Below are 19,836 nucleotides of genomic sequence, written 5' to 3'. Positions count from 1 at the left end.
TATCTATTGCAGCGAGTGTTCTAGATACCCTGGGCATAGTGAAGTAGTAGGGAAAAATGTTTTCAAAATGCAAATAGTTGCATTTGCAGCTGCATAGTTGACATCATTATTGATCTGTTTTTCTGAGAACTTGTAATCTTCCCTTGGGCTGCTTTTTATCTGAGCACTCGTCTCTTCCTTCTCATAACCCTCTGGCCACTCTCATCCTCCCTTTCCTGACTCTTTTTTTCAAATAGGCCCAAAGAGGAGTTGCCATTTTTTCTGTTCTCTCAGTATGGCTGCAGGGTATGTAAACAAATCAAATTTTGTAGAAGACAAAGGAGTCATTTATAGTACACAACAGTGGTGTTTTGTTTTTCAATTACATAAATCAATTAAATCAGATTACAAATCCTTTTCCTTACAAATGTTGGTTTTCAACTCAAAGCCATTTAAATGTTTGTTTTAGTATGAAGCATGTGCCTCATGCACGGCCACAAAGTGATGTACAGTGTAGTATAACATAGTAAAATAATATGTAAACACAAATTCTATATAATATGAATGTTTTGTTAGACCTCAGATGTCTCTTTGTGATGTTCACACAACTATTTGAAATGCTTGGTAACAACATTTCTACTTAGGAAGTGGCACACAAGGAAAAGAAAAGCAGAGCCAGATACAATCGGAATTAAAAATGCTGCCTAGCATCATGGTGTGCTATCAACACATCCAGTACACAGCGGCTGTGAAATCCCAGGATGGGAGCTCACTAACTGTGAGTAGCCAAATGATCCTGGCAAAATTTCTAGACGTAGCAGGTCTCTTGCTAGCACTGTAATAGTTTAGCACCATTTTAGAGGTAACAAAGTGTTTATTAAACTAGTGAGTGGTAGCACATATTATATACACTTAAAAATCAGCGCTTGTATGATGTTTCCTTTCTGAGTGACAAGATGACCACAGAAGATCCTTCCCTGGCACACCTTCCTTAATAACTCCTTGCTCACTACTCTTTAAATTAAAAAAAAAAAAAAAAAATAAATCTTTAGACTCCCTGAGAAGATTTCTGAGTTGCCAGTCGCAAGAGCATAGTTTAAGAACCCTGTCATAGCTAATTTAACGTTAAGATTCAGTATTTTGAGTCTCAGTGCTTCCAGCATTAAGGCTGTGTCAGGGAGTAGATTAAATATAATACTGCTATAAAACTGGGCTGAAATTTCCTTCTGGTAAGTTTGGAGCAGGAGGTAGACCACATTAAATGAAATAGGACTCGCCTGCCTATACTCCGTCAGCTTTATCATCTTCTAAATGAAGAGGAAAATTCTGTTGACATCTTTGAAAGTCAGAATATTTTCCTCTTCTTTGCAACAATAATTCTCTGTCTTTCAATGATAATTTAACAGGAATAAGCAGTAGTGTCCCAAAGGATGCCTATGCCTAGAGACAAAGAGTATCTCTCATCTTAAAGGACTGAGAGGTGGAAAGTCCCTGTTTAAATGAACTGAAGAGCTACTAGGATAGTAGCTGAGAACGGAGGAAAACACTGCAGATATTGGTATTGGACTAGAAATAGTAAATTCTATTTCAAACCCTTTCAGATCTGTGCATTGGCTAAATGTGTTTATCTTATGACAGCCCTAGGGATTTACCAGGTATAAAATCACAACCTAAGTAGTGGTATCTGTCATATCCTCACTAAAAATACAACAGCTGTAAACTTTATAAAGGCATTATGGGATCTGCTTCTGAAGCCACTGAGAATTTTTCCAATACTAAGGATTTCAGGATGCTATCTGAATGAAAGACATAATAGAAATTAAGGTTATGGAAGTATTAAAAAGTCAGCAGTACACTGGAGAAGCACATAATGTGGCTGCCCCTGGGGATCCTTTAAAAATCCAAAATGTTTCCAGCATTAACAAGGAACAGGAAAGATTGGTCTGATAAACAAGAGGTTCCTAATCCTCAGTAAAGAATGAAAGAGACTCCTGCATATCTTGTTTTTGTTTTTAGAAACTTTGCTTTAGTGTGTCTGAAATTGTAATGTCAAAGCACCGCTGAAAATAATTAACATAGAAACTACAACTAATATATCTGCATTAGCTTTTCTATTATAATTTAGAAATCCAAGAAACAGATTAATTTAAAAAAAAATTGTCATTTTGGTAGTAAATAAGACTGCCTGTGACCTTCTGCTTGAAAGCAATGGGTTTAACCATCTAAATCATTTATGCCCTATGAAAAGAGGAGTAAGAGCTAAAGAACTTAAAAATTCTGGTCTACAGAATGTCTTTTATCACAGCATCTCTAGAAACCCTGGGGATGAATTAGACAGAGTAGACTTGTGTTTCACATAGAGACAGTTTCCAACCTGAAAAATAAATCTTGGATTCTGTTTTTGTACAAGAATTATCTACAGGGTAAGATCAAGAATTGACCAAGACAAGCACCCTACTTCTGACTGTCAGATCCTCTAGCGTAAAGTCACCAGAAACACTATGGTGGAAATAATGAAATGTGCTCTCTGCTGTAGTAGTGCATAATCCATGAACTGTGGATTGCTGGTCATTCATACGGCATCAGAAGGTAGTCTCCAAAGTGAAAGCAACTTTTTCTTCTTTTAATAAAACTGTATTAATACATTATCATATACAAGAAAGCAAACAATCAAAATGAAGGTGAAATAGAAGTAACAAAGTAATGCTGGCTTATAAATTTTTTTTTCCTCGTTCTAATTGTTGATAGTCTGCTTGCACATTGAAGTATAAGCATTGGTATCTTTTGCAGTGTTTTTATTTTGCCCTTCAGAGCTCTAGCTGCTTGCATCTCCCATAAAATTAATCTTCTTTAAGTTTTCTAAATTTGTGACTTAATATATAGATACACTCATGATCATCCCATATACCTACATGTGTGAATGCATGTGCATACGTATAACATGCATTCAACTGATCTTGCATGCATATTGGTCACACAAATTAGGAAATTTCTTGGCTTTTATTTCTCTGACAAAGTACCTTTCCCTCATTCAGAGGAAGTTTTTTAAAAATCATAAAAATTAAAGACTGAAAATAACCCAGAGGTTTTTTTTTTTTCTTGTTCTTTTGGATGAAGAAGGAAATGTCATCTTGAAATTTATTAATTTTCTCTACAGGGAAGACTTTGCCAAAATGCATGAAGGAAGGAAAACAATCTGACATATGTATTACTTGCGCCAAAGTCCTCAGATCAATTACTGTGGAGAAAATTAAAGCCTTGAGATAACTACTCCCAAAAAGCTGAGCATCAGCCACTGAGTTGCTACCCCACATCAGATTTTCCAGGTCAAAATTTGTCCTTTTCTTCTGCTGGTCGGTAATGGAGACATGTAGCTATAAGATGAGACTAAAAGGGACCAGTGCAGCCCTTAACCATAAGAGGCTCTGCTGACATTCTGCTTCCACAAGTACCTGTTGTGAAATACAGCATTCACAGAAAACAGTGAATTTAGTGTGCTTAACACAGAGAATATGTTCAGAAGAGAACCTGGACTGGCACATTCACAAACACTAACTTAAATATTGGATTTTATACTTTATACCAAGCATGTACATCAAGAGTGTAGAAAGTGTTAACAATTACTATAGCAAGTTTCAGTCACAGAGAAATTGATACTGTAAGGTGAACACGACATTATCAGTTTGACAGATGTTCATATGATTATTACTTACATTGTAGTAAATTTTAGAGATTCCTGTGGAGAAAGGTGGTCTGCTCTGTCACAGAGGCTTGTTGTAAAGGTGTGTGAGAGACAGCTTATTTCCTACACAGATTATTGTCTAGATGGAGAGGGCAAAAGGAGTGGATGGGGAGGAAAAGGCAAAAAGTTGTTTAAAGTAATTCTTCAGGTCAGTTGAACAGCTGAGAAATCATTAAGAGCCAGTTTATCTCCATGTTCCCTAGGTGCTGTTGCTCAGCTGGTGGCCATAGCTCACCAGCAAGAGTACCATGCTCAGAGGGGAAGGCTGCAGGCTGTTAACTCTCCTGCCTGCTGCAGACCCATGGCCTCTCCCCTGATTTCACGGGAGAGGCGAACAGGGAGGTGGGCTAGGCTGGAGGCTCGGCGGGACGAGGATAGTGTCCTCTGTGGGAAGCTGTACAAGAGCAGACAGCCTCCTCAGAGCCGCGGATAAGTCTTGGTATTAATCATACTGGTGTGGTGTCTAAAAATGCCTGACCGTTTGGAGAGAGACCCTTTGGGGGACTGTGGCAATGTTTTACGCTAATAAAAACAGTTTTGAACTTTTAAGTCCAACTGCCTTACAAGCCCTTAATGCGAGAGAAATGCACAATTGCAAGTTTTCAGTTTTCAGAATTTCTGCTGAGAGAATAGCTTTTTAAAAAAATCTCTTCCTCTTTTGGGGTAGAAGGCCAAAAACTTAAATCAACATGAATGAAGTTCAAGAAATAGTTTTGTTACGTATCTTAAATTTCTATATCTGGAAGCTGTATCTGTGCAACTGGAATTCTGCATTACAAAATGGCATTACACAGCAAAATGACCATTATAACATTTTGGTTATCTTTAACATTCACCTTTTGCAACTAGTGAATTAACCTCACACGTGCTCAGATGTAAAAGAGCAGTCATTTTTTCAGTTTTGTTCCTTAGGAGAAATATATAATTAAGATGGTGAAAATATTCTCTGAACTTCTATAGTATAACTGAATCACAATCAATCAGAAACAGAGGTATATGAAAGAGAAAGTTTCCTATATAGATTTGATTATACTACTGTCAAACAATAAATAAAAATGAGAGGCTTAAAGGAACAAAGTATCTAGAATTAATTATATAACAGGTACTGAGGAATTTAATCTTGAAAATTAACATAAACTTGCTTTGAATACATGAATCATTGCACAGACTGAAAGACTGCAAATAGTGGCAGAAGACAACAGGAGGAGGTTAAAGGGAACATTAATTCAGTCTCATTGTATAAGCACTTCTTTTTTACATTTTCTTCATTGTTAGAAGGGTGGGAGATTTATTTTTAATTTATTCACTTCAAAAAATGACCTGATAGAAATTTCAAAGAAGAAACTGGAGAAATTGTGGTGTTGACAAATCCACTGCTTATATTTGCTGACCTAGCATGCTGGCAAAGCTGCAGTAAGTCAATTTTATCCTACAGTTCACGCTGCTTACACTGGTGCCAAGACGAGCACAACTGAATGGTTAGAACTGATAAAACCTCTAGGAAAAGAAGAATACAGTACTATAGGTGGGTGAAATCCTTTTCTGCTTCAGATGGTCTGGCTTGGCAATTTTGTTTGAAATGAGAGTAGAAGAAACACATCTTGATTAGAACCACAGGCCCAGATGGCTGCACGACATGAGTGGAGCTGTATGGAAAGGCAGACTGATACTCCACTTTCCACTCAGACCTGCTACTTTGCAGATTCCACGTTTTCCGTGGGAAGCCATGTTCTTAAGGAAAACTACTTATACTACTCAATGAAAATTGCATTCTGTTCTGAATGAGGTTCTACGATAGTGCTTTCCAGCATGTTTTAGTCTATATTTTATTTCCAGCAGTGAAAAATTCCTAAATCTTTATTGAATACAAGACTGCCAAGGTGTGGGCTGCTTTGAGGATGATTTGTTTTTTTGAGTGCCTCCCCAATAAATGTTGCTCTTGGGTTGAGAACCTTATTACTCCAGTGAGCTGTAAATCACAGATGTTGGCTGAAAGGAGTCTATCACAAATAGGCACGTCTTAATATTATACATGTTTTCTCATTAGAGATGCATTCCTGAATGAGGGTCTCTAAGTGAATGAATGAAGGTGTTCTTGCAAAAAGACCTTTTTTATCATTTATTTGGAAAACAACTAGTGCAGTAGGACCCATGCCACAACAACAGTGAAATGAACCTGTTACTTAACCTGGACTAAAATATTAGGTCTACCTTCTGTAAACATGCTAGATTAAGCATAGGCACTTCAACAGCACTACTAATGTGCTTATCTTTAAGAACATTATATACAGAGTATTCAAAACACTGTTAAACAGAAATAGAGAATCATATTTGCAACAATTATAACAGATACCAGAAACTATTTCATCAGCTGATAGAAATTACTGCCATTTTAATATGCTTTTCAAAATAACATTGTTATAAGTAAGTCTGAAAACTACATTAATTGAAAGGTTTGATGAAGTGTTTATCAATTTAATCAGTTACTTTGTTAGGTAAAGTTAGCATAATGTGCTTTGCCCATTTCATTGATTCCATCACCCAGTTAGTAAGAAAGTGATTTGGATGGCTAAATGTAGGTTTCTAGTGTCATTTTAGTATCTGAGGTATCACTTGGGACTGTCAGGTATGACTTAAGACCTACAGGACACTCGGACATTTCTAGGGTGCAGCTGGAGGCCAGACGGGATACCCTTGAAAGCTGAAAATGGTCTTGGAGACTTATGTCTGGAGGCTGAACTGCTTCCTAAGTCACCTCCATTTGTTATTTGAACTGATCTTGTGCATGTCATTGACAGAGCAAAAACTTTTAAAAAAGAGGAGTGGTAAATCACAAAAAACAGCAGTCACATTTATGCAATTTTCTATTAGTTTATCACTAATGTAGTCATAGACCAAGCAGTCTTTTGTACAATTTTTGACCCGTCTGTCTACGAATGCTTCACAAAAGAGGTAATGATCAGTTATAACTGGCTAAAGCTACCACTTTGTACATCTACTTTGTACTTCATAAATGATCACTGGTTGGTAGGTGTATGCAAGTAATATCCTTATTGACAAAATTAGTGGCAGGCCTGACATGGAATAGGTGTACAATTATCTAAACTAATTACTTAGACCTGACTGCAGTATTCCAAATTTTTACAGAACTGCTCTGGCACCTGAAGTCCCCATAGTAAAGCTACCTGAATGTCCCCAGCTCTTCTTCCATAGCTTCCCAGAATTACCTTCGTGTCCTCAAACAAAATTTTCAGTCTTTTTTTTTTAAACTACCAATTTCTTATTCCTGTTAATCAGACACGACAAGGTAACAAAAGGGAGAAATAATAGTGCCTGCTGAAATTGTAGCTATATCTCATGGTTCCTACGTGAAGTAGAATTATCATCTGTAAAGGATACAAGGAAATGTGAAATTCCATTATAACATTTTTTCTAAGTACCTATTAAAAAAATCTATAATTCTTTTGAGGCCCCAATTTGATACTTCTTCAGCTGGCAAGAACATCAGTGACAAAACCAAAAATATTTGAAATCAATACATTTCTCCTTTTTGTTTGTTTGTTATTGTTATTTGATCTCAAGTGATTCTGTCAGTTGTTCATACTTCACAGATCTTTTGTTGTATATTTTACTAAATGATCCTCACTTTCTTTCTGGGTTAAAGTTTGAGGGGGTTTTGTTTTGGTTTCCCCCTTCCTTTGCCCTTAATATTGAGGAATGAGGAAAGAATACTTTAATTCTCCTTTTTTTTTTTTTTGTAACATAATAATGCAGCCTTGAAGGATGGGTCCTTTACAAAGAACTACATTCCTTTATCTTATTTCATGGTATCTCTAGCTGTAGCTTTCTTCCCATGGAGGCTCTGAAGGAGTTGGGGGTCCATGTATCCATCACAAAGCTTAGGATAACTGAGGACTGCTATGTTAAGTTAACTGCACAGGAAAGCCAGTGTATCTTCCAGGGCTCCAGGCAAGCCTCCAAGCAGCTGTCCACCAGCTGCTGGATTTAATGCTTGTTTTTCTAAACTTGGCTTCAGTGGCAGCTGCTGATTCAGCAGTTGAGCCAATGACTGTGAGCTGCAAATACAGTAGGTACATAATAAAACCATGAAGGAAGGTATGTAAGGCACTTAACATTTTTAGGGTTTGGTTGTTTTTTCCTTTTTAAAATTTTTGTCTGTTGAAAAACTAGAGGAGTCCTTCTCTTTAGTTGATTGTGGTATTAGCTGTAACTCATTATCTGGGTTCATATTCTGAAATGTCTCCCATGATTTGACCTCATAGGAAGGGTAAACAGTTGATATTAAGTGAAACCCTCAGTTACTTGAAGGATGTGAGAAGATAAAAGGGTGAAATCCTGGTAGAAAGTGAATTTTCATCCTAAATGATAAAGCCAGATGAGGTCAGGCTGATACCACCTGCTGGAAGGTGCGTTCATGACTTTTTTCCCCACCATCTCATAGTCACTGGTACAAAGCAACAATATGCCAGATAGTTATAAATATCAGATCCCAGTCATCTGTACTTGATGCTATTTTAAACTCTTCCACGTGAGAAAAATGGATAAAAATAAAAATACAGCTTTTTTATTCTTCTCTAAATGTTCTGTTCAGTTCTTCATGCTCAAAGAGAATCACAGACCCGTCTATAAATATCTAACCCAGATCTACAATTGCTTGTTAAAAAGTGCGTGTTTGGTAGAAAATTGAATGAAATACAAAATGTCTTTTATTATATTTTTATTAGAGACCAGATGTGGCCTCTCAATTTACCCTCTATCATTCACCAAGAACATTGCATGTGTGCATATAAATATTTTGACGTTGTCATGGTATAATAAAGGGTAATTGATTAGAAAAATCCCTATGGGATTTTCCACTTAAGAGCACATTTCTGTTTTAGCACTATTGTCTTCAAACTAAACATGTATGAATGCATCTATTTTGATTGATCCCAAACAGACAGCAACAGTAAACAGGCAAGGATTTGGCTTTTGGTCAATGAATAGCACTGGCAAGTTGAGTGAAACTTGTGCAGCTAAGGGTTCCAGTAAGCTGCATGTTATATGTTACACCTCAACAGTCAAATGCTACTCCCTTCAAATTAAAACCTGCTCTGATACAGGAAAAAATGGTGACCTGCCTGACATGGAAGAGGGAGCAGGAATCCAGTCAGATCATCACAGTTCTCTCAAATTACTGTTTATTATTTCCAGGCAAAAAAAGTAACGCAAACTATTCACTTTCAATATGTATTTGTGTGTTTTCAATCTATCTATATACAAAGAACAACATTTAGAGTACTGAGCTAAACAACTGTTTTTATATGCCATTTGACTTTGGCATTTAATCACCTGTATATGCTATTTTGAGACATGTATTTCTCTTTAAATTCCTGTGGGAGCTTAGCTACATGTAGTGCAATCAATGCATGCTGAAATGCCCTAATTGAGAATTTCTGGATGCAGCACAAGGTGAGATTGAAGAAAACTTAGACACATCTGCTGATTTGTTTTTCAGATGAGTTGGGTTTTAACTCTGCCATTAATCAACAGCAAGCTCCCATACTGTGGTGTTGAAATAATAACACCTAAACTTCTCAGAGAAAGACCTGTTCCATTACTCACGTACTGCGTGCTCACAATTCCTTCACTGACAAAATTTGATCTACAGTTAGGTGCCTCCCTCAAAACTGCAAGAAAGCAAGCGTTTTGTTATATCAATTGAAAATACCTAAAAGTGATGAAATCCGCAGAGAGCATGTGAACGATGATCTTCCTACCCAGGATGATGGTAGTTGATGCTGTGATTTCTGCCAAAGCTGGTTAATGTGTGGAAGATGCTTTCTCTCACATATAAAGTACTATACTGAAGATACATGTAATGTGACAGTTTCTATAGTAACTACTTGTTCTTTATGGAATAGCAGATTAAACCTGTACACCTTGTTATTGTTCTTTTATCCTATTATCTAGACCACTCAGTTACCACAGATACAATTTTTTATTCTATCCCCTTGCCAACATAACTATATCAGTGATTTATGCAATTGCAAGTAAAGAGTACATTTGGAAAACAAAACACTATTAGAATTTTAAAATTGACACTATCTGATCATATAAATGCACCACAAGACATATGTGCATATATATTGAAAGCTAAAATTCAAAATAAAACTGTAGATATTATCTTTTTTTATTAAAGCAGGGCAAATTTATGACTTGAATATTATCATTTTGCTGGGAGAACAATGCAGTTATGTATATGACATTTCTTTTTTAAATGCTAGGAGTTTACCAGACCAACTTTGCCAGTCTAGATGTACTGGCAAACTCTTTTAGTGTGAACGAGACCTAAGATTCGTTACTTATAGGAAAATCTCCCTCACGTGGTATACTGATACATGGCTCTTATTTCTGTGCAAGAAAAAATTAACATTGCTGCATTGTGTTTTGCACTAAAATATTTCATTATTATAATTCGTCGATGCTATAGCTCTGCTGATAATATCAGTACTGGAAGTGATATTATTTACAGGAATCAGATGCTTTCTGCACTGTATTATGTTAGCCCTATTATGGAAAAAAATGCCCGCATGCCATCTATGTCTGAAAGTCTCTACTGCTGTCTCCAGCAGAAGTGTATCAGTAACAAATTACATTTATAAAATTAGCGGTGTAGGGAGAAATCATAGCTATTTGGTCAGGGCTGCAGATTCAACAATGCAACTAATATTGTAGTATGGCCAAAAGGAAAAAGACACTAGAAAAAATATAAAATATATTTTACATAGGGTAAATCCATGAATAAGATAAAAAGAAAATAATACTCATCATTACTTAGAAAAAGCTGTAGTAAATTGCACATACACAAATGTGACAGGAAAAGAGAAAGGGAAAAGCAGAAGAAAATATATGCACAGTACCGAGAGCAATTGGGTGATGGAAAAAGTGGAATGCAAACAGTAGATAAATTCCATATAACTAAATAAACTGTTTTTTCTCCCTTTACCCTTGATTGCAGCATTCTAACATGTACATAACTTATTTCCTCTACTTCATCAGTCCCCTAAAATATGCATTGCGAAATTAATCATAAAAATTATAATCCTGACAGAGCCATGAACTGCACTACTGCAGAAAACATGGAACCGCTAAATAAATCCAAGAAGATAAATGCGTTTGTGCAGAGAGGCAAACCCTCTAATAGAAGGAAACGGAACACGTATGTGCATGCATATTATGTAATGCGTGAGTGCAACACAGCGTACGAGACGAGGAAAAAAACCCACAAACCCACTCGCCAACACTCAGCTCCTTATGCGCCACGGAGCCTCCGTGAGAGCGGGGCGGGGGCGCGGGGGCTGCAGGGCCCGGCCACCCCCGGGCGGGAGCCGCCGCCGGCCCCGGGAGCCGCCCGCCGGCCGCGCCGCCGCTTCCCCGCCCGCGGTACCCCCCGCCGTTGGCTTGGAAACGGGCTGGCAGGCTCCGACTCCTCCTCCAGAGCCAGCCCCGCGCTCCCCCTGCCCCGGCTTCCCGGCGAGATCGCCGAGCACCTCCCTGTCTCCCGCGGTGGGCCACCGGACAAGTGTTTCCGCTACCGCCTTTAAAAAAACCCGTTTTTTAAAAATTTTATTTTCTAGGGAGAAAATGAGAAAGGGCAGGTTTTTTCTCCTGCTTGGGCCGTGGGGCTAGTGCCTGCAGTCGTGGTGTGTCTGCTCGCTGCAAATCATAGATGCTGATGTGAAAAAGGGCCAAAGCAGAGGGGAGAAGCGTCAGTGGAAGCGAGCGTCTGTACTGATGGATTGAGGAGGTGGAGGCTGCCTGCCTGGTGCTGAAGAGGTGAGTGAAATATTCTGCGTTTCTTTCTCTCTTAAATCAGTTTAGCGATGAACGTTTCCCTCTCCATGTATTTCCAGAATAAAAAGGGACTTCTAAAGCAAGAAGAAAAAGATGTCATTTTGAAACAATAAGCTATGCTTTTGCTGGATGAAAGAAAAGATGAATGTGACTGTGAGGTAGAAATATTTTGCTGTGTGTAGAGAAAAAATGGTAAGGGGAGGCAGGCTGCTGATACAGTGAAAATGACCTTCTCAAGGGATACTGGCCTTCTATCAGCTGCTGCTTCAGCTTGATCCCTTTTTCACAAAATTAAGTCATCTCCCTTTCCTCACCTGGATTGTAACCCATTAATATCCAATACCTGAGCCTTACTAAGATCTGTTGCATTCTCTTAATGATTCAGAGAGATAATCCATTAGATTCCGCCTGTTGGGAGAAGAACCTCCACGCTATGTAGCACCTCCTCCCAGGGAAATGCGGACAGGCTAACATTCCATCAGAAAAGGCTCCTAGCTGCTGAATTTCTGTGATAAATCCTCCCTGTAACAGTCACATCTGTTCATTCTAAGGATGTGTGGCTCTGCGGAGCTTGGATGCTCTTCCTCTTCGTGTGTGCTCATGCATGTGAAGGAATGGGGAGGTTTTGTTCTATTAATCTGTACCTGTGGACAGCTTCCATCTGCAGTTGTGAACCACAAGTTTTTTGGTATCTTTGCATTTGCATGTTGGGTGAGTGATTCATACACAAAAAACCCCAACCCTTCGACGTTAGCTGAGAGAGCCACAGACAAATATATGCCAGTTTAATTCCTGCTAATAGTACTGATCTGATCTGGTTTTGGCTGTTTCACTGTAGAAGCTGTTTAACGTGTGTTTTTGCAGTATTTATTCTGGAGGCTACTGACCTATCTCGACAACATTTTTCTCTGCAAGATTTGAGGAAAATGCACTAGTCTTCCATTCAGCATTTCTTTATATCCATTTACTGATACTCTTACACCCACAATTTGATTTTTATTTTGGCTCCGTACTTCATGCCATTGTGGGTCACACCCTTCGGGTGGCCATCAAAATTTCATATACAAAGGTTACAACAGCAGGTCAGGTAGAAAAACACAGTAGTGTGAACATCTACTTGTGGATCGTGAAGGAGTAAAAATGAGCGTGTATTTTGTACTTCCTTAGGGGATGTTGTTTCTGACATTATGGATATAGACATTGGAAGTCTGAGCTGATGGCTTAGGTGCCGTTATAGGCAGAAACAGTGTTTTTTCTTCAACAGGGCACATATTTGCTAGCTGAAGAGATACAGTTCTGCAGAACAGAGAGCTTTTTGCCATTAAGTTGGCTGTCTCCATCAAATCATTTGGTTGGAAGCTGTCATGCAAAAAGCACAGATCCCTGCCCTTGGATAGAGGACATTATTACAGGATAGGCCTACGTGTATAGAAGAATGAAGTTCCAGTCTTCAAGAAGCCAGTGATGGGTGCAATCAAAAGAAAACATCTTAATTATACAGCATATTTAGGAGAAAATCTCGTGATTACCCATTACCAAAGCACTGACTTGGATTTTCAAAGAAGAAACCCGCTTCTGCGTGCATATGCATGCTTATAAGGAAAGAAAAGCAGATTAATTCTGTGTAAGGCCATGGCGATTTCATTCTGACAATGGACCTTACAGAGATGAAAAAACTCTGTGTGCTACATAACGAATGCTACACCTCTGCCTGAGGATTATATGCTGGTCACTTGATTGACCACTGGTGAACAGAGTTGAATGACTCTTCTGGAGGCATTACCTTGAATTTAGTAAGCCTTCAGTACAGCTCACTGTTTCAGCTACAGGCCTTGGCTTTGAATTTAACTATGATAATCTAAAAATAATCAGCCAGGTAGTTCTGAAGGACTGAAGTGAAAGTGTTCTGGTTGTCTCAGTTCAGATTACATGTTGATGGAATAAGGTACATTAAATTTTAAGAAACCTAAACAGAACCAGAGAACAGAAATTTGCCCCTTCTTCTTAAGGAATCTACCTGCTGAGTGGTGGGGAAGGGGCCAAGTAGAGGGATAAGGATACCAGAAAATTCAGTAGACAATAAAAGCTTAAATCCTTAAATGGTGAAGTCAGCTCTTCCTCTCCAGCTTAAGCAGATAAGGATTTTGACAGCAGATAGCATCTTTGTTGATACGCAGTGGTGAGGCAATATAAGGGAATGATGTCTTTCTCTCTCTCTCTCCTCATTAATTAAAGAAAAATACTCTCAATTCCTTTGGGTTAAATTACAGTAATTCCACTTATTTCAGAAGAGATTCTCCAGATTTATGTAACTAAAAATAAGAGTTGAATCTGACTATTTCTGGTTAAGGTTTTGGTCCTGCTTTCACAGGAGTCATTGGAAGTTTTGTCACTAATTTCAGTGGGAGAGAGCCCAGGCTCAATACGAGCATGCATAGTTGCACTGATCAGGTTCTCCCATGCCCTCTAGGAACAGCAATGTTGAACAGTTTTATAGCTGATTTCAGTGAGGTCACAGCCTCAATGACAAATTCAGTAACTCTATACTTGCATCGCAAACTCTAATTTGTAAATTATCAGTGATTTTAATCATATTCTTTTTACTGAGAAAATTGTAGTGTTATTCCCACAAATGCTGTTAAGGTTGACGTCACCCACCTTCAGCAGTAACAGCTTACTACACGAGCAATTAACTATTTTATTTTATCTAAGAGAACTTTTAAACCAAAGCCCTTCAAAAATCAAAATATTGGCATACTTAGATACAATTGTATTATTTATACTTGGTGAGAAAAATTGTCTGATTTTTATTAAAAAACAAGGCTAAGTTTTGTTCCTTGTGATCCCCAAAGTATCCAGAATAAATCCACATCCATGAATAGTTACAACAGATTCCCTTCAGTCTGCTTCAGAGAATAATTTGACTTATACTTTGTATATTATATTTGAAGTTCACATTTTTATTAAACTTTCCAGAATCTAAGAGTGGTGATTAAGAAGTCCAAATTTCAACTACCATATTGATGACAGAATAATCGCAAAAGGGAAAAACTAGACGGATCTAAAACTGATTCTCTTCTCAAAGTCCCCTGGCAATTTAAGGTATGCGGAATACACAACGTGACAGAGAAGGGCTAAATTCAGCTTTTATTTATTCCATTATTAAAGCTGGAGTTGATACATATTAGCAGTTTAAGTTATTTAGCTTTATGCTAGTGTAATGAAGGACACAATTTAACCCTTGAAATGAAAGCTACAGAGAAAATACTCTTCTCTCTCAACTGTTGCTTTTCACCAACACTGAAGGGCATTGGTAAAGTAGGATGGAAGGAACAGATTATTGATGATCATTTCTATGTTACCTAGACTTCAAACATTTGTTACTATTAAATACATTTAAAATCACAGCTAACAAAACACATGGCAAAATTTCAGAAGGCAACAGCTTTCCATGTGTTTTTTTACTTCTGTAGCTCAGAGCATTACCTATGGTTCAGCAGAAACTCAGCTCTCCCCAGAATCCCATTTCTAATTTAGTATTGGACATCCAATGTATCATTAGAGGACACAGTTTTACCCAACAAATCCTGTTTTCCTCTGCCCTTGTTTTCTCTTGAAGCCCCTTATACCAGAGGGCTGTTTCTCCTCTGGATTGCTAAGTCATCACATCAAAAAGACAAGTGTGATAACATTTCCAGACAATTCTATGTTACAGAAATAGCCCATGAAATTACCAGTGATCATGTTGACCAACAGAAAAACATAAAGAGGCAAATTTGAAAAACTGAATTAAAATTCTAAGTATTCATTTTGCCTATATGCATGAATGATAATGACCAGAAAGCGAATAATAATTTCTTAGGAACTATAACTTGTTAATCTAATATTTTCACAGTAGATTTATTAAATAGTAATTCTCTGGACTTGGCAGTTGGGAGGAATTATTCTCATCACTTTTAGATACCTATAACTTGGACATGTACATATGGAGTAGTTGTTAAGGCTTCCCTTATAGTTGATGGAGAGAAAGAGATTCCTACAATGCAATTAATCAGACTAGTTTTTGACCGCTATCTTAGTCTGAGATGAACTGACCTGGAAATGGCTATTTCTCTCCACTGCCTACAAAGGAAGCACTGAGTGACTAGGTCAGAGGTAGCCACCTACATGCATATGCTAAATCTGGACAGATGAATACCACTCTTACTGCCTATATTGTAATGTTTAACCAATCTTAACTAGTTAATTATGAAGATATTTTCATGGTTCACCATAAATATTTGTAAGTAATAATACATTTGCTACTCCCTACCTACCAACCCTGTTTTCTTTGATAGTAACTAGGCTAACACGCTGGTTTCTTCCTCTAACTGTATCTTAACAATGCTATTGTATTGTGGAAGAAAGACTTCACTAAAACAGTACAAGTAATCCAAATCTTTTATCCAATTTTTCCTAGTACCCCAGGCAGTATTCTAGCATACATTCCCAGTGTGTTTCTACCCATATTTTGTGTGCCTGCTTTCTATATTTTCAAACCTTGTCGAGACAATGTGGAATAACTACCTTTATCTTCACAAAACGCATCAACGCAAATACAATTAGACAGCATATCAAGTGTTGATGCACAAATACAGTTGACACAGTTGTGTTGTGGAAGGAAAAAACACAATTCAACTGAATTGTAATCAATTCAGATGAAAGTGTCACGGTATAGTAACAAAAACACAGCTGGATGTTTAGCTCTGGGGGGGCTTGCTGTTTAGATGGGATATGCACCTGGTTATTATACTTCTTCCTTTAAAAGAGAAATATATGTATGATTCAAAAGGATGCTTACGTATCATCTAAGGGAACATCTTTCTGAAAATAATACAATTTGAGTTATTAGGTTAGGTTTTTTTAATTAAAAAGTTTATTCTCTGGATATTTACCAGCCCAAGTCATATAATCCAAATATTTGGAATGTATTAACAAAATATGATTTCATTTGGATATATAATATCCATTTATACATACATGTGAATTAGAGTGTTTTTTTCAGTTTGGATGTCTTATGAGGAAAGAAAGTCCAGAATATTAGCTGTTGACCTTCCCTAGTGTTTATGCTACGGGAGAGGATTCAAACCAATACTACCTAAAAGTTTTTTCTATGTCATTTAAAGCACTAAAATCCATCAGTAAATTAATGCATATGGTGCTAACCAAATCAATTCTAAACTAAAATACACCAGAATAAACACTGTTGCATTGGAGCATCTCTCCGTACTGCCACTGAGTCAATAGGGTCCCACAAAATACCTTTGTTGCAACTGGGTCTCGGCAGGAAGATTTTTCTCTCAAGATGCCTATCTGTGCCTGGCCTTTTAAATTTGGCAGAGTCAGGGTGCTATAACAGAAGCCATTTTGTAACGGGCAGATATTTATATATTCTTACAATTGCTAAGAACCTATTGAGCTTTCATTTTGTATTGCTCAGTAATGGTAGAATCTCACCTGAATCAGTCATTTCAGACACATGTTTTTAACCTCTTTCTCAATCCATTTATGTCCATGAACAGATAAACTTACCTTAATTTGTAATTCAGTGACATTTACGTTGGCATTTAAAATTCTAAGGCTAGCCTACTTCAAATTTGAACAATTGTTCTATTATCATATTATTTCTGTTCGCTGACTAGATGTGCATAAGTCCTCTGATTATGTTTCCTGCTGCGCATGTTCCCAAAAGCAAATCTGAACTTTGCCTCATGACTGTGATTACATAGGTGTGTCGAGTTTGCTTTTTGCAAGCGTGCTCACAAAAAGAAATAGAACACTGAAGACTTTATGTAATTTTTTTAAGTTACAAAACAAATTCTTGGCTACTAATTTCAACAGTGTATTAATTCAAGGGATTAGCAATTGTTTTAAATGTGGCAAGATTTTAGGCTGACGTGTACATCAGTGCATCTTATTATATCAGTACAATATTCTTTGATTTCACAGGTCAAGTAAATAATATAGCGGTCTAAACAAATGAAAGTGTCAGGTATCAACATCAACAAGAGGTAGGAATCTGTGACTTTTAACGCTGCAAATTACAATTCTCCATTTTCCCCAAGAGGACTGATTGTACACTGCAGTCCTGAACAGTGCAGTTCTATGTAACAGAAGTTAAAACATTGGTAAAGTAATAACCTACCACATAGACAAAGAACTGAATTATTGGTTCTGTTATAGTCCCATTCTCTGCCAGTGCAAGGGGGTTATAAACTAAAATTAAATGTTTGCAGAGGATATTACTCTGGTCTGTGACAAGAGAAGCCTCTCTCCTTGTTGTGTTGTTGGCCTAGCAACTCTACCCTTTTTCCCACTTCTGCAGTCAAGGAAACCAAGAACAGCCACTGATATTGTGGCCTCTTGGGATCATACCTGGAAACTGTTCTAATTCATGCTGAGATTTAGGCAGCTCCAATCTGGCTCTACAATGAAGGCTGGATCACGAAAAACCATTTCTCCCTATTCAGATCTTAAACTTCAGATCCCCTACTCAGATCAAGACTAGGGGTGTCTGAGTTTCTCTGTATTTTTGACTAATTCATGTTGCTCTTCTAGTTGTGTCTTCTGATACTGGAAAGCAATGAACCCCAAGTAGAAAACATTGCAATACCCTAATTTGGAAATCATTTAGGCATGATAATTTTTGTAAGAATTGATCTGAAAGAAATGGATGCTGCCTATTATAACAAAAGTATGCTTTAAAGGGAAAGTTGGGCACACAGTCACATGGAACTCTGGGAGTACCTTTAAGTACTGTGGACATAATTAACAAATGATGGGAGAACTTCTCAGTGAGCAGGACAATCACCTTCCTTCTTACCTCTTTGAGTAGTTCTACTAATAATATTACCTTACTTTGAAAGAATTTCAGCCAAGTGAAATTCAGGTGAGTACAAAGACAGTAAGGTACTTTCTCATGATCCTATAATCTACATTGCTTCTATACTTTTCCACCAGTCTCTCATAAGAATCAAATGGAAAAGGCTGACCAAATAGAAGTTTATAGTACTCCACAAAAAAGGACCTATAAGATAGACAAGCAATTAACAATTATCCAGTATCACCTACAGGACCACCTTTGAAATATAGGAAAAAACCCTGCTCAAGAAAATATCTGTATTTATATGTTTAAAAAGTAATTTTAATTGGTATTATCAGGGCAGTGGCCAATTGAAAAAGGCAAGAGTTCTTGATCTTTTCCATTAGTGGGAACACACAGGTCATTGTCCATGAAAACCAATATACTTCCCATTCCATACTCAGCCTGTAAGTCTGAACTAAAGATTTTCTATTAGGCTAGAGGTGCCTCCCTACATTATTCTGAATAGGATTACCCAAATGAGCTGACTGGAGACAAGTGATAAGTTTGGTTGTCAGAATCAAGAAAGGCTACATTTTATTAAAATCCTGAAAAAATGTAGGAACTCCTGCTGATGGTACGACTTGTTATTCCTCACTGAAAATAACTTGGGAGTGAAAGAATTGAGACACTTTCCTTCTTTTTGCTGTAAAATTATTATTGAATAACATTGTCTTTTGATCACAACTAATAAAAATGGCATTAAAAGTGTACCACCTTATATGGACAGCAAAATATTATAGAATAACACTAGGCAAATATCTTAATTATTTCCAAAAGTATTTTTTAAAATAAAATTTGAACTTGCTTTGTCTATGTTTGCATTTGGTTTCTACATGTCAGAGTAAATGATATATGGAATGTACACAGTCCTCAGAAATTAACCTGGTTTCACCTACTTTATGGTGAAACATGAACATATTAGCAGAGAGAATTTTAAATGTATTATTGTCTTGACAAAATACAGTATTTAGGTATCTTTGTACAGTATCTTATTCTTGGTGTTGCATTCCTCCAAATATAGGTAGTCTGTGATTAATTAAAGCTTATCTATATGACTGTAACTTTGGATTTTGGATACTTTATGTTTTCATGATTTATCCATCAAGAATTTTTCATAGAACTCATCGAAAGCTTACATAAACAAGGCAATTCAAGAAAATAATAAAGTGCTTGTAAACATTTTTTTAAAGGAGGCCAGATGGAATGCTGTCAATCTATGCAGCACTATTCTTATTAAGCTATGAGATATGATGTGCAAATGGAATTTTTCTTAGACATGTTGTTTATTATGTCTTTACCTATGTTGTGAAGAAGATTTATATTTGATGGAGTTACATTAAGAGCATATCAATCT

The 19,836-nt window shown here is 37.1% G+C and overlaps 1 protein-coding gene across 2 annotated transcripts in view; it reads left to right on the top strand.

Moving 5' to 3' along the window:
• Nucleotides 1-11,155: 11,155 nt before the first annotated feature.
• Nucleotides 11,156-19,836, top strand: part of GNAZ (G protein subunit alpha z) — a 78,214-nt gene continuing 69,533 nt past the window's right edge. For both annotated transcript variants that reach the window (XM_076352788.1, XM_076352787.1), the window contains exon 1: nt 11,156-11,560. The gene's annotated coding sequence lies outside the window, so the exon portion shown is untranslated. The remainder of the gene's footprint in view (nt 11,561-19,836) is intronic.

The sequence above is a fragment of the Aptenodytes patagonicus genome, chromosome 15, assembly GCF_965638725.1.
Source record: "Aptenodytes patagonicus chromosome 15, bAptPat1.pri.cur, whole genome shotgun sequence".
Lineage (NCBI taxonomy): Eukaryota > Metazoa > Chordata > Aves > Sphenisciformes > Spheniscidae > Aptenodytes > Aptenodytes patagonicus.
The sequence above is the reverse complement of the archived record's forward strand: the minus strand, read 5'-3'. Positions and strand labels throughout refer to the sequence as shown.